A 14,140-nucleotide genomic window follows, 5' to 3' on the forward strand; every position below is an offset into this window, starting at 1 on the left:
ACACACTTTGCTAAACAGTGGCCTATTAAATAACTTTCTAATTGAAATGGAATTAAGAGACATGCGACATTGAAAGTAGATTTAAATATCAATAATTTGAAATGTAATTTTAATGAATGAGTTCAGTAGTATCTAGACAGAAAAAAAAATATACTGAATCTTATTTTCAGAATTTCAGAAGCAAGAGAGAAAATGTTTTACGCTGTATTTTATGGCATATCATAAGGCTGGAACTTCTTATGTGCAAGTAGAGACTTTCTCTCTATTATAATGAAAAAGAAAAATCATGGTATCGTGGCTTGCTATAGGCCAAATATATGCCACATTTTGGACTTTTTAAAGAACTCTTGAAATAAGGGACATGAGAGATCAGGGAGCCATTTGAATTGCAAGTCTCCTTAGTAGATTTTTTTTTTTTTCCAATGTCATATATTCAAAATGGTGAGAAAGTATAATTTACTTTTTACTTATAATTTTACATTCTTGGTAAATAAAAATGTGAAATTCCTCTTACAGGATTTGAAACCATGTGTCTTTAGACTTAAGACTGACATTTCTCAAAAAAACTTTACTTGCCACATATAGGCTTGTTGCCTGTAGTTTATGTTTGTATGCATAACCAAGTGGAAAGCAAATTTTTTACTTTAAGATGAGACATCAAAGCGAGGTGTATGTTGAAAGCTGGCAAAAATCTTTCCCTTCATTTGCCATTTTCTTCAGTATTTTCATCTTCAATAACTATGATCAAAACACGCTTTGAAATTACACATTAAAATATTTAATGTAAAATTTAGTGATTAACCAACAACACTGTATTTCCTGTCAGGTACATGACAAACAGCCGATTTTGCATAGCACAGGCCAATAATGTTAAAAATGGAAGAATAGTGAAAGAATTAGAAAGAACTGCTTTTCTTGTCTTTAGGCAATATTTGGCAGAGACAGATATGGGAGGTCAACAAATAGGTATGTACCTTGGGGAAGCTGTAATGAATAGAAAGGAATGGACAACAGGATGTCAGAAACCATATAATTCATGAACTACCATTCATTCAGGTGTCATTTACAAAACAAGGATTTTTGTTCTCATGTTGCTAAAAATTCTGTTTTCTATTTTCATGGTAAATTGTTTAGATCTACTTCAGACAATCCAAAGGCAGATGCCTAATTTAAAAAGCTTAGATCTCAGTTGTGTTCATCACAATGGAAATGGCAAGGCATGCTTAGGGACAGAAAATATTTCTCACTTCCTACACAAAGTAGTGGTTTGGTCAGTTTTTCCCTGACCAAAGTAGGTTTGCCTTCGGGCTAGATCTAGGGTCTGGAGGAGAGACAAAGAGTACACAGTTCAAATGAGATGGGTAAAGTTATTAGGCACTTGATTCAAATGATTTAATATAGCATTTTATAAAGTCATGATCCAGTTATTATGTATAACAATTTGTCAGGCATCATTTCAATATGACCTCTACACAGTCTTACTCCGTATGTGGGGTAAAGTGTCTTATTTTAGCTGTTAATGAAAGTGGAATAAACATTAATACTACAACTCCTTAAATGAATTAACTCACATTCCTGCAGACAAAATGTGGACAAATTTACAGTTAGTACATATCAGCCAAAATTAAGCTGCACTACTTTTATCAGTAATCCCAGCCCTGGAATTCGTGAGCAATTCCAAGGGTGAAGGCTGGTGTAAATAGATTGAATGACATGAGTTAAAGGAAGAACTGAAGAAAAATGGTAGGAACCTAAAGACAATTTCAGGTCATGAGACAGAGTGAACAAGGTACCTGCTGTTGGAAATAAAACTTGTGTCAAATCTGGTGTCTTGGTAGGAAGAATTGATTGGCAATTAAAGAGGAGTTAGAGGCAGAATCTGAGTTGTAAAAGTTCTGTAAATTGATCATGTTGGTTAGGAAAAAAGTAACTCAGTGTCCAATTCTCACCTAACAAGAATACATGTATTGCTAAAGTAAAATGTGGTGAGCTTTCCATCAGATTACAGAGAAAAAGAATGTACTTACATACAAGACATAAAAGTTAACAATACTTCATTGAAGTATTGTCAATCAAAACATATATATCAGAGATGGATACTTATGTACTTCTTGTTAGCCCTACATCGTTAGCAGTGAGGAAGTATCTCATGGATGTTCAGACCTGAACTAATAGCAACAAGGAAAATGCTAGGATTTGATGACACGGGTCTAGGACATTCATATTTCCTTCACTCTGAAATAAGATGAACAGGAAATTCCAAATCTTAGAGTGAATGTCTTGCTTTTTCAGTCATTTTTGAAAGAAGGCTACACAAAGAGAGCTCTGTCCCTTCCCAAACCTATAAAAGCATCTCAAGTAATCATCAGATCATGTAAATTTGATAGGTAAATGGCTTGTTTTTAGAGCAGGGTGACTTAGTCATGATGAAGACCAAATAACTGCAGCATCTCCCAGAACCTTATCTCCATTTTCCTTCTCCTCTACAACACTCTTGGTTCTTTCGGGTCTCTCCTGCTGTGCAATAGGCAGGAGTTTCTGCATCAGATGTCACTGACCCAGAGTTACATGAGCTGCAGACACAAGCTGTCACAAGATGTGACAGGCCTGATGTCAGATTCCTGTTGTGGCCCCACTGCCCCTTTTCTTAAAGCACACAGAGGCTCTGAAAGGAATTACAAGGTTACAGTAGCTTTTGTTTGAATACAATCTGAACAAGAAACTATTTTGAATAAGGATAGATTAAAGACTGTGATATGGTAGAAAGGCTTTGAAATAAATCTTCTCATCTACCACATCATTGAAAATTTCCTGGTTTATGGAACCATCTTGCAGTCACATCTGAATCTTTTGGAAAAACACCTCTCTTCAGCTAGTTAAGCACTGTGTCTGCTCTCCTCTTTCTGCAAGTCTTGGTCTGCATAGACTCCTGTTTTTCCCTGTTCTCACTACTGCTCTCAGGGAAGGAGACATTTCCTCCAGAAGTCTCCTTCAAAAGCAACCATCTCCTTCATCTCTTCCTTTGTTTGAATCACATACCCTTCAGCTAAAACAAACCACCATTTTCCTGCCCAGCGTAAAAGTACACCATCTACAGTTCTTTACTAACAAAAGGATTGTGCTATTGGACTTGCCAGCCATCAGTCTGGGAAGAACAAGTAACTTAATTTCCTTCAATGTTCTTGAAAGAAAAGTATAAGTTAATAGCTTTGACCAGTGAAATGCCTATCTTGGATCTGTTGTCAGTTGTCCAGTAAGGGTTATTGGAGAAGAAGACTGAAAGACAAAGAGGTAGCCAAACTGATGCTTGGAAAGTTTGGAGTAGCACATGCAAGAGAATTATTAAGCTACGCTTTTATTTTCTATATCATAAATACTTTTATTCATACCTATGGTTATTGTCCTACTGTTCATGATGTAGTGCATTTTAATGAGAATATACAGTGTTTAATTTCTTATTGAATTCTAATAGATTGAATGTATATTTTATTTTTTTTTAGAAGTTTAGTCTTTTTGTGTTTAGGAAAAAAAAAAGAAAAAAAATGAAGACTGATATATATACAGACACAATAAACACACAATTATCCTTTTGTTTGTACACACCAGTTAACAACACTTAGCTACCACAGAAAAGTGTCTTTCAGTTTATATCTAGATCATTCAATTTGCTTTTTATATATAAGACTGCATCCATTCACAAGGAATAATTACTAAGTTTTCTCTATATGTGGAAGCTGTGTGTACTTTATTCTCTCAAATCACAGCAGTACAAGTAATCAGTCCATTGTTCTCATATAAGAATACAACTATGATTTTTTTTATATGTATACTTGTTAACTATGATTCAGGTAGAGAAACAGCAAATTTATTGAACATAAATGCTTCACCCATGAACACGCAAAACCTAATAGACTGTCAGGATGGGTATAGACAATGCCAGACTTACAGAAAACATTAGAAAGTCTACATCGATACTAATCTATTCTGCATCGTTTAGCTCAGTTCTGTTGGAAAAGCCAAGTCTTTCTTTCAGTTGGTCTGGTAAAGATTTCCTCTGGTCCACATCTGTGATCACAATAAATGGTAATTCAGGTGTATGTGAAAGCTTTTTGTAAGTTTGTCCAAGATAGATAGAAAAAGTAATCATGGACATACAGAAAAAAAACAAACAAACAAACAAAAAAAACCATTTGAGATAGTCTTTCTTGATAGGAACTTTCTTCTCTGCTTGCCTGTATCAGGGTCTATAAGAACTTGGGATAATTAAATAGTAAATGAAGAAAGATTGGAAAGAGATTTTTAGACACAAGCAAGAAAGCCTAAATCAGCTTGAAATGTAAGAACCTCTTCTGGAAAACCAGTTTCCTTTTATGAGAGTTTTTGCTAAATGAACAGGAAAAGGGGTCAAACAACATCATGCTGATACAGTTCAGAACTCCAGAAATGTAATGTGCTGTCCTGTAGGCCACTGCTACTGCTTGCTTTCTTGTGTCTTTTAAAGGAGTGTGAAGCAGGGCAGAGAAGTGCATATCAGTGACTCAGAAATATGATTGCAGTTATGTTGCTGTGGGCCGTAAACAGCAGGCAACACAACATCTTTTTCCATGTACAGTTTCCATTGATATCTGATAGATAATCTGTCCATCAGATGTCTTCAGCAGAAGTGATTCAAATGGATATCTAATCACATAAAACTACTATTAGTGGTGACTTAGTTGCCAGGTAACATAGGAATCAAATCTACACATGGAGTGTGAAAGGGTAAGTTAAATCTTTCAGTTTTTGTAATACAATTTTCACAAGTGTATAATACTAAACCTTTCCTAAGGATCTCATTTTAGGATGCCATTCTGAAGCAACGCGTCTTATGGGGACCAAGTTCTGTGGTGCACAGCCTATCCTAAGCCGCAGTTGGCATCTCAAGCTGTCATCTCAGCTTGACTGGCTCCTGAAATTGGAAGTATGCAGAAAAAAATTCAACAATGCGCTCCACCAGTCTTACAGCATTCAAGCTTGAGACCAACAGATGACAGAGACTATCCTGAGCAACATGGTCTGAAAATGGTGAGTATGTTTCATTATGTGCCTTCCTATGGGTCACAGACAGGGATCTACAAGTGTGATGTGGCTTGTCTGAGTCTGGGTTAGTGAGGCATGATTGTCTTATGCAAGTGGAGTACTGTAATCAAGGGGAACTTTTTCTAACAGAAAAGCATCTGAAAGATCCAAAGACAACACTTTGAGTTGCCGACAGCATTAATACTAGGATAATTACATGTGTGCTGCACTAAAACCATCTAGATAATGAGTTGTTTCTGCAATCTCAGATCCTTCTTGCCCAGATCCTTCTTCTGCCCAGCGTAGTGGGCTGTGTTCTCTTTAACGCTGTGCGAACTTGTGGATCTTGGTAGCTCCTCACTGCATGGGAACTGCTGGTGCTTTCACCTGTTCTTGCACTTGCTCTGCACATTTGTTAGGCATGACACTTTTTGGGCAGAGGGGCTTGTTCAGATCATGTAGGGCAGGTTTCTCTCCTGTCTTAACTGCAGTGATACTTCCAATTTGCTGTTGGCCAGCAGTCCTGTTCCCACCAGCTCAGTATGGAGGGAAAGATCTATTTGCATGTTGCTGCCTCAGGCATGACTGGGATATTCTGGGTGTTCTCCATCTGCCATTGCTGGGTGTAAGAAAGTCCAGAGCTGAGGCCCATGCCATCAGAAAGCAGAGGTACAAACTGAGCCAGGGTTTGTTTGCAGGGCGAGGGGAGTAGGCACCCCAGGAAGGCAGCAGGACTGTGGTGTCCCAAGGCAGCAGAGTAGGTAGCAGAGTAGATAGGTACCTATCCAGGTAGCAGAGTCTCCTGTGGTGGGGTCAGTCTGTGCTTGTGGGTGCCCCGGTGAAGCTGCAAGGGAGTGTGCACTGTGAGCTTCAGCTTGGAGTGTCATGGTGTCTCTGCTGGCAGCTGGCCACTTGGTTACAACTCATGTAAAGAAAATCAGTAAGACAGCCTTTAATTGAAGGCAGTCCTGTTCACATGTATTCTTTGACTGCTTCTACCACCAGTGCCAGCCTTTGCCACTTGCAGCCCTGTCTCTTTCTTGTGTTATCTTCACTGTCTGGTCTAGTTGTTGGAATTGAGGAGGTTTCTGTTCAACTGACTTTTTCCTCCATCTGAAGAAAGACTCAAGTTGCCAGAGCTGAAAGACAGGAAAGATGCAGAGCCTCCTACTTCAGTTCATGAGGTGTGTGGTGTCCCCAATGTTGAGAACAGCATCCATCCAGCATTTGAGGACTGCATTCCATCAGACTCTGATCATCCCGCTCCCCCGGTGTGTGACGGTGCTCCAACAGAACTTGAGGAGGTCTTCAATCTGGGGACCAGCCCACCCTAAGGACTGCCCTGTATCATTTGGAGCAGCACCTTTCTCACACAACCCCTTTTCCCGACACTTTGTTTTTATTCACAACTCGTGTAACAATACCTTTAAGTGTCCACCTCAGTTTTCCATCCTTTTCTCTCCTGTCCTCTGCACTATCATGTTGGCAAAACCACAGGGTGGCACAGGCAGTGTTCCCGCTCTCTCATCTTCCTTTCACAGAAGGACGCTTTCCTCAATACCTCAGACACTGGTTTCTACAGAGGGAGATCGATTCTCAGTTGGTGGACCTCTTCCAAAACTTTCTCCGCCGCCAAGACACGCAGGCCTGTATGGAAGAGGAGAGGCTTTCTTCATACTGCTTTTGACTCACATGCTGTGGAAACGACATTTCTTTTATGAACAGCACAGTCTCATGACTTCCACTGAGTGAAAGTTATGATAAAGCCACCAGTATCTCTCCCAATCTGTTTCTACTTACCACAAGGCATAATTTGAGTACGCGTTAAGGCATCTTTTTCACACTGCCAGATGTTCAACCTTAACAAATAGTTAAGAACACTCCTAGAAGTCAGGCTTACCTGTAAGCACTGGAGCTTCTGAGTTGGTGGGGTTTTATTTCTATTTACTATTATTATTATGTTTTTAAGGGCTGGAAAGGGAGCTCAGAATCCACATGAGTAGTTTCACTGAAAACAGACAAGCTGAAGGCAGTACTCCAACTCCTCAACATTACAGAACTGTAAACCCAGGAACACTTATCTGCCAGCTTCTGAACCTGAGTCACTTCCACACTGCTTCACAGTGAAGTCTCACCACCAGGGTTCTACTGTACTGAGAAGGCACTGCCAACCTAGCTAGCTCATAGAGTCGCTAAAAGTATTTCACATAGATAGCAGAAAGCATGAAGAAAAAATAGCCCACAGGGGAACACTAAGCCCACTTCACCACAACAGCAGCAGAAAAGCACCCTAGACAACCCTAGCCTCAATTCTCTCCCACCCCCAAAGGCAATTCCCCACAGCTCCTCAAGCTTCCTATATAGCAAAGGTCAAATGACCCACACCTGGCAGATTTTACTTCACAAGGGTGGAGCCAAGAGACCTTGTGGAATACACTCCTCTACCTGGCTTCAGTCTTTTATGGTCAATTGCTCCTTATCAATAATAGAAATAACCTGACAAGGGGCTTAATGGTTAGAGTTGACCTAATGAATTAACTACAAAAGGTGCACAAGGGTCGTATTTCTGTTAGTCATTCTGTCAGGAAAATTAGTACAGAGCCTGTTAAAATAAATAAATAGATAGACAGAGAAATAAAAGAAATAAAGAAATCAAAGAATAAAGAAAATGACCTTAAAGGCAAAATTGCTATCATAGATTTTCATCTGTCTAGTCACGACAGATAAAGAATACAGCAATCAGAATTACTTTTCTTGGTATTAATGTTATTTGAATCTGCTTTTCTGAGATGTCTTCCTTATGTAGGACTTTTCAAAATCTAGCCCCGTGACCTCTGACTACACTATTTACTTCCGCTGCGTATAAGCTATCACGTATAAATGCCAGGATCCAGATCCTCACTCAGTATTCAGGTCAAGGACTGGGCTGAAGGTCTGAGCTTTGATTTGGTTACATGCTCACATTGCTGTTTCCTGGCAGGTCATGGGAAGAAGATTGGATGGCTTGGGGGAGCTTATGTACGTGTGGCTTTTAGGCTGCAGCCAAAGTGTTCCTCTAGATCTGGAAGTCTGAAGAGGGTTGCAGTCTCCAAGCTCAGATACAGCCACACGTTAGTCTGGCGCAACTGATTTTTGTGTTCCTTGCACTGGCTTTTCCCTCACCTCCTCTTCAGAGCCAAGGACACGTGTCTCTTTTGTGCTACTTTGTTAGTAAACAAACCAGGATAGATTAAAGCCTCTTTCTTCAAGTCAGTAAGATACTGGGCTACAAAGATGGCGAAGGGCCTAGAGGGAAAGACCTATGAGGAGGTCACTGGGCCTGTTCAGCCTGGAAACGAGGTGGCTGAGGGGATACCTCGTTGCAGTCTACAGCTTCCTCGCAAGGGGGAGTGGACGGGCAGATACCGATATATTCTCTTCAGTCCCCAGTGATAGGACCCACGGGAATGGTGTCAACCTGAGGCAGGGGAGGCTTAGGCTAGACATCAGGAAGAGGTTCTTCACTGAGAGGGTTGTTGCACACTGGAACAGGCTCCCCAGGGCAGTAGGCACTGCACCAAGCCTGCCTGTCGGCGTTTAAGAAGCATTTGGACTGTGCACTTGGTCACGTGGTCTGAATTTTTGGGTAGACCTGTGTGGTACCAGGAGTTGGACTCAATGATCCTTAGGGGACCATTCCAACACGGGATAATCTATGATTCTATACCAGCCTTTGGTTTCAGTGAGAATTCAGGCCCTAAAAACAACCAAAGTTTCTTCTGGGTGTTTTTTTTTCTGAATAGGATAACTTAATTTCCCTTTTGAAGACTTACAAGGATGTAGTAACAAAAGCAAAGGCAGAAAACAGCACCTGAGGCACAGGCTACTTTTCAGCCTGCAGCAGACTATAGGTATTGTTATAAATGACTGAGTCCCAAATAGGGTTACAATCAAAGTTTACAATTTATTAAAGGAATAGAGGTAAGCAAACAGTGCTGGGTGCGCTGTGAGTCTCTGCTCCACCTAGACGCACACCAGTTACATCAGGCAGCTGGTTTTTATGCTCCTAGGCTAATACATATTCACCACCACTTTTGGAAAAGGCAGGGTTCTTATAATTAGTTTCCCGGCACCTGAACCATACCATGGATGCATACGTGTCAGTCTCTGGCGGTCCCTCTGGGGGTCGCTCGTACTGAAGGCTCATAGTCTTCCTCCCAGGCTTCGTCCTTCGTTCGTTCTTCAGCTTCCCCCCCCCCTACCCCCCTCCTTATTTAGTAGTCTCTGGGCCAGATGTCAGAAAGTTCGTCTCATGCAATAGTCAGCAGTTATCTCAGAAAACTCCCCCCTATTCTCTTATCTCCCAGACCCGATTCTCAAGGTTTACCCTTCAAACCCTCTATCAACATGAACTGCTAGACCATTCTTTTGCAAGATACAAGAACTATATACACTAACCACTCTGTTTCTCTTGGACTTGTATTTATACAAGAGGTTGTAAGACAGAAGGTCACATTTCTTTACGATGCCCTAGCATTGTTCCATATTGACACGAATCAGATGAACATATTTCACAGGATGATATTATCATTTCAGACAAATATGATCTACATGATCACGTGAAGTGTTCCGGCATGCTTACACTCTGCCAAGGGCCTGAAAATGGGACCTTAATTTTAAGACTGCGTGGAAAAGAAAACAAAAACAACAACAACACAGAAGGAACTTTTCCTTCACCTAAATTTTATTATTATTTTGCAATTCCTGCAGGTGTCCACAAGAAAATTTGCCCCACCCCCTCCCCCCTCAAAACAAACAAACAAAAAAATACATTGTGGCACAGAGGCATAATTTCAGTTCACACCAGTAGATGTTCTTCTCACTGAAGTACAGTTAAGCCCCACAAAGTGCCAAAAAACTGCCAAAACCTAATGTATTTCCAAGTTAGTTGTATATGTTCACATTATTTACTTGTCTCGTCTTGCCTTCAGGGTTTGACCTGTCTGTGGGGGGAGGGGGGGTGAAGGGCGTGGGAACATGTAATGCCGTGCAAGGTTGCTTGGGTGTATGACTGACAACATGACTTCAAAATTTTGAACTCTTTGTACAGAAGCAAAATACAGAAGAGTACACTATCCCCAAGGGAAATGTGGAAACTACACGTTGCTTCTCAGGTTTAAAGTAAAAGGTATAAGCATCTGTTAAGGGGTAAGAAAAAGTGTAATCAGCTGTTTGAGTACAATTCTTACCTATAAAGGCACATTTTCCTCTCCAATTTCCAACTTGGAGTGCAACATTTTTCATCGTGCTCTTAGAACAGTATTCTGATTCTAACAACGGTTCCTAGTGCAAATTTCCAGAGAAGAGAGAAGCAAACCAGTCCTGACTGCTTTGAATGGGATGGAGAGAGCAAACAAATGTAAATGAGGAAAATAAACCTGTAGGAATGTTTTCAAATAATTGTCATTGCCCAAAAGCTTTAAATTGGTTGAATCCTTGGAAGTTTATTAATGGAAACTCAGGTAGCATCACTGAATTTGAAGTAGTAAGAGAGACTTGCATCATTGCAGAGCCTCAGTCGCAGTTTAAATTGGCACTGCCTCTAACTTCACAAGAACAAAAGAGAAAAGCACATCTTTCTACTGTGTCAGCTACTGGCAGACTTGGAGGGTGTGGGGGGAAAGACGGTTGTTCAAATTAAAAAGTAATGTTTTCTTAGGACATTTCACCCAATATGTAATATTTAGGAGTAACCAGACACTACAAATGAAAGGGAAGATGAAACACTACAAGGTACTTGCGTGTCCTTAATTTACATGGCAATTGATTACAACCACAATCTGCAATGATTACACCATTCTCCCTTGAGACAGAAAAATGGGATTCCCATATTACTTAAGGGGAGTGCAATTCCTCTCAAAATATGAGGGTCTGAGGTACACACAGCTGAGTACTGAAAATCTTAAGACTAGGCAGCACCGAACTCAACTGAGAAGGGAGGAGGAGTCTCTTTGGACCTTCATGTAACAGAAAGGAAACTCAGATTTTGGCCCTAAGCAATTGTTCTTAGAGACAGGCTGGGAGCTGGTTCTTTTTAACCCAGCATCCATTTCCGCATCTTCAAAGTTAAAGAAATGGTTGATTGCTCTGTTGAATTGTGTTCCAGGCGGAAACACTCATGCTCCTATTAGAAGAAAGAGCTTAATGTCTTGCTTGGGTGCTAAAGATGAGTTTTGCATTCAGATGTACCCCCTCCAAGACGAACAGCTACCTTTACTTTGCGGGGCTCATATTCTGCGTAAGAGATTCGTAGTATTAAGCTTCATGATGTCTCCTCTCGATGAAGGGAGGAGGTTGCAGACGCATAAGAGGGCAAGAAAACTTCCCAAACTACATCACATTGCCACAAAACTACCTCAGCGTATTCCTGCCAGGGCACAAAACCCCTTTGCAAACCACCACAGATTAGACATTATGGCAAAAAAGGGTGGAGCACATTGTTGATTTTTTTCTGCATACTTCCAACTTCAGGAGCCAGTCAAGCTGAGATGACAGCTTGAGATGCCAACTGTGGCTTAGGATAGGCTGTGCACCACAGAACTTGGTCCCCATAAGACGCGTTGCTTCAGAATGACATCCGGGGTGGTGACGTCACTTGGACAGTTCCTCCAAAATATTCCCTGTGTTGTGTGCTAAGTGGCACTGCCTTTACAGAGCCGTTTCCCTGGGGACCAGATCGGGGGACCAGTGGAGGGACAGGTGCCCATCTGTGCTCTTTAGTGACCAGCAATAGGATATTCAAGGCACCAAGCCTGTCAGAGTTTAAGAAGTGTTTGGACTGTGCTCTTAGTCATATGGTCTGAATTTTTGGGTAGATCTGTGTGGTGCCAGGAGAGTTGGACTCAATGACCCTTGTGGGTCCCTTCCAACTCAGGATAGTCTATGATCATATCATTCTATAATAAGCTGAATCACCTTCTTGATCTTCTATCAGCATCCACCAGGAATTTAAAGAGGACTTACACCATCAAGACTCAAACTCACACCATAGACTGGAAAGAAAACCTCAGGTTTTGAAACAAGTGTTTGCTCTGATATGCCTGAATGTGAGCTAGCAGGTGAGCCTCTTGAAAAAAAAAAATAATAATAATCTAACACCTCCTTTCTGAACGCAGCAGGAAGGGTAAGAGTTGTAAAGACAGACATTTATCCTGATAGCTGTAAAATTCAATGGGAAAACTGCACTCAGTTTTGAGAAACCCAGGTGAAGAAAGATGTGGAAAGATTTGGTGCACTCTCCACAGCAAAGTGAGAACGACCCTCTGAGAACAAGACAAAAAGGGCTTGTTCTGTTTCCCAAGGAAGGGCAGTGAGGAAGTGGGACTGTAATCATGACCATGTCTTTGCTGTAAAGAGACAGCACAAAATTATCTGTTTACTGTAGGGTTAGAATACAATGTTGTAGATACTGTCCACACACAAGGCATTAGGATGTACTTAGTCACATTATATGAACAATCCCAGTTCAAAGCAACACTCAGCAACATCTCTTCAGTTATAAGAGAAAATACTTTTATTCAGCATTCTATAAGGAAAGATATTTCTTGAAACCTACAAGCAGCACCTTATACCTGTAATACAAAAAAACATCCACAAAAATTACTACACGCCATTTGAGATTCAATTTAATACAGGTATTGAAGAAAGCACATCTAGTTGCCGTCAATGAACAGCCTTGTTAATTACGGATATGGCTGTACCCCTTTGCTAGAAATGCTCTGGTTTCTCTGCATTCCTTTTCTCCTTCTAAAAAAAAAAAAAAACCAAAAACAAAACAAAAACAAACCCAAAAACAAACAAACAAACAAACCAAACCAAACCAAACCAAAACAACAACAACAACAAAAAAAACAGTTCCTTAATGTGCTGTCTTGCAAACTCTATAGTGAAATCACATCCAGGTCTACTGAGTTACACTGCACCTTTTGTATCATCATACACCAGATGAAGGTTTGGCAAGATGCCCATGTCCAACAAGCTGTTAGGGTGTTCATCCTCTTCCCTGAGCATTTACACAGGTTCATGGACCACACAACAAATGGGGACTGAGGTCTGGGCCTGACATGGCCTCCGGACATCCCCAAGGTCCTGCTTTTCTTCAGTTTCTTTTAACAGAAGCAAAGAGGCAGAGGCTCAGCTCAACTCCTCAACTCCTCTCACAGTTAGTTACCATGCCTCTTCTCCAAGGGGTTTCTAAGGGGTCCTCCTGGAAGACCTTCAGAAGCACAAAGGGTAGAGAAGGGCTTATCCCTGGAAAGCAAGCTAATCCCCAGAGACACTTCTCTTCAGGCTTCTAGCCCATTCTTCTAAGCATGTGAAGCAACAGATTCATCTGAGCAACAGCAGAACAGCAATGTGAGCTCAAAGCCAGCTGAGAGAGAAGGGAAGAATCCAAACCTCAGTCCTTTCTGACATTTCATAGACCCAAACTTTCTGACATCTGGCCCAGAGACTACTAAATAAGGGGGGGGGGGGAGGCTGAAGAACGACCCCCAGAGGGACTGCTGGAGACTGATACATATGCATCTGTGGGATTTTTATGTTTATTCATTTATTGTTTACATGGAATTGTCATTCTTATTTTCTTCTTAACTTGTATGCATGGTGAATGCTTATAATTTGCTAACTTGACAGTTTTCAACGTTTCTAGAAATTAATTTAGAAAAAGAAAAAATACAAATAAAATTTAGTTACATTAATTACATGCAATTTTTTTTTGTGCTTTTCTGTATGCGCGTTTTGCTTTGGGATGTTCTTTTGTGACAGGAACGTGCCCATAAGGATGTATTTTCAGAGTTGAAATTTACTATGTAAAAACACTATTCCTGAGATAAACTGAATTCTGATCTTTTGTGGACATAATTTCATATTTAGGAATATAATAATGTTTGTGTAACAGGCAATAGAAATATGCTGCTGATCATAAATCAGTTAATACTTGGCAGCTTCTTGAGGCAGACACTGCCACATGACATCCAAAACATGCAATATAACACTGTAATAAAATCTGTATACTTATATAAAACTGTAAACTATGTGACAG

General features: G+C 40.6%; 2 long non-coding RNA genes across 2 annotated transcripts in view; one reads left to right on the forward strand and one right to left on the reverse strand.

The window, feature by feature from the left end:
• Nucleotides 1–14,140, forward strand: part of LOC137849580 (uncharacterized) — a 633,107-nt gene that overhangs the window by 196,027 nt on the left and 422,940 nt on the right. The window lies entirely within an intron of this gene.
• LOC137849577 (uncharacterized) lies at nucleotides 3,606–7,476 on the reverse strand. Its single transcript, XR_011091963.1, has 2 exons — nucleotides 6,959–7,476; nucleotides 3,606–6,705 (listed from the first exon to the last, which is right to left on the reverse strand). It is a non-coding gene; the product is annotated as an uncharacterized lncRNA (long non-coding RNA).

This window comes from Anas acuta, chromosome 1, assembly GCF_963932015.1.
Source record: "Anas acuta chromosome 1, bAnaAcu1.1, whole genome shotgun sequence".
NCBI lineage: Eukaryota > Metazoa > Chordata > Aves > Anseriformes > Anatidae > Anas > Anas acuta.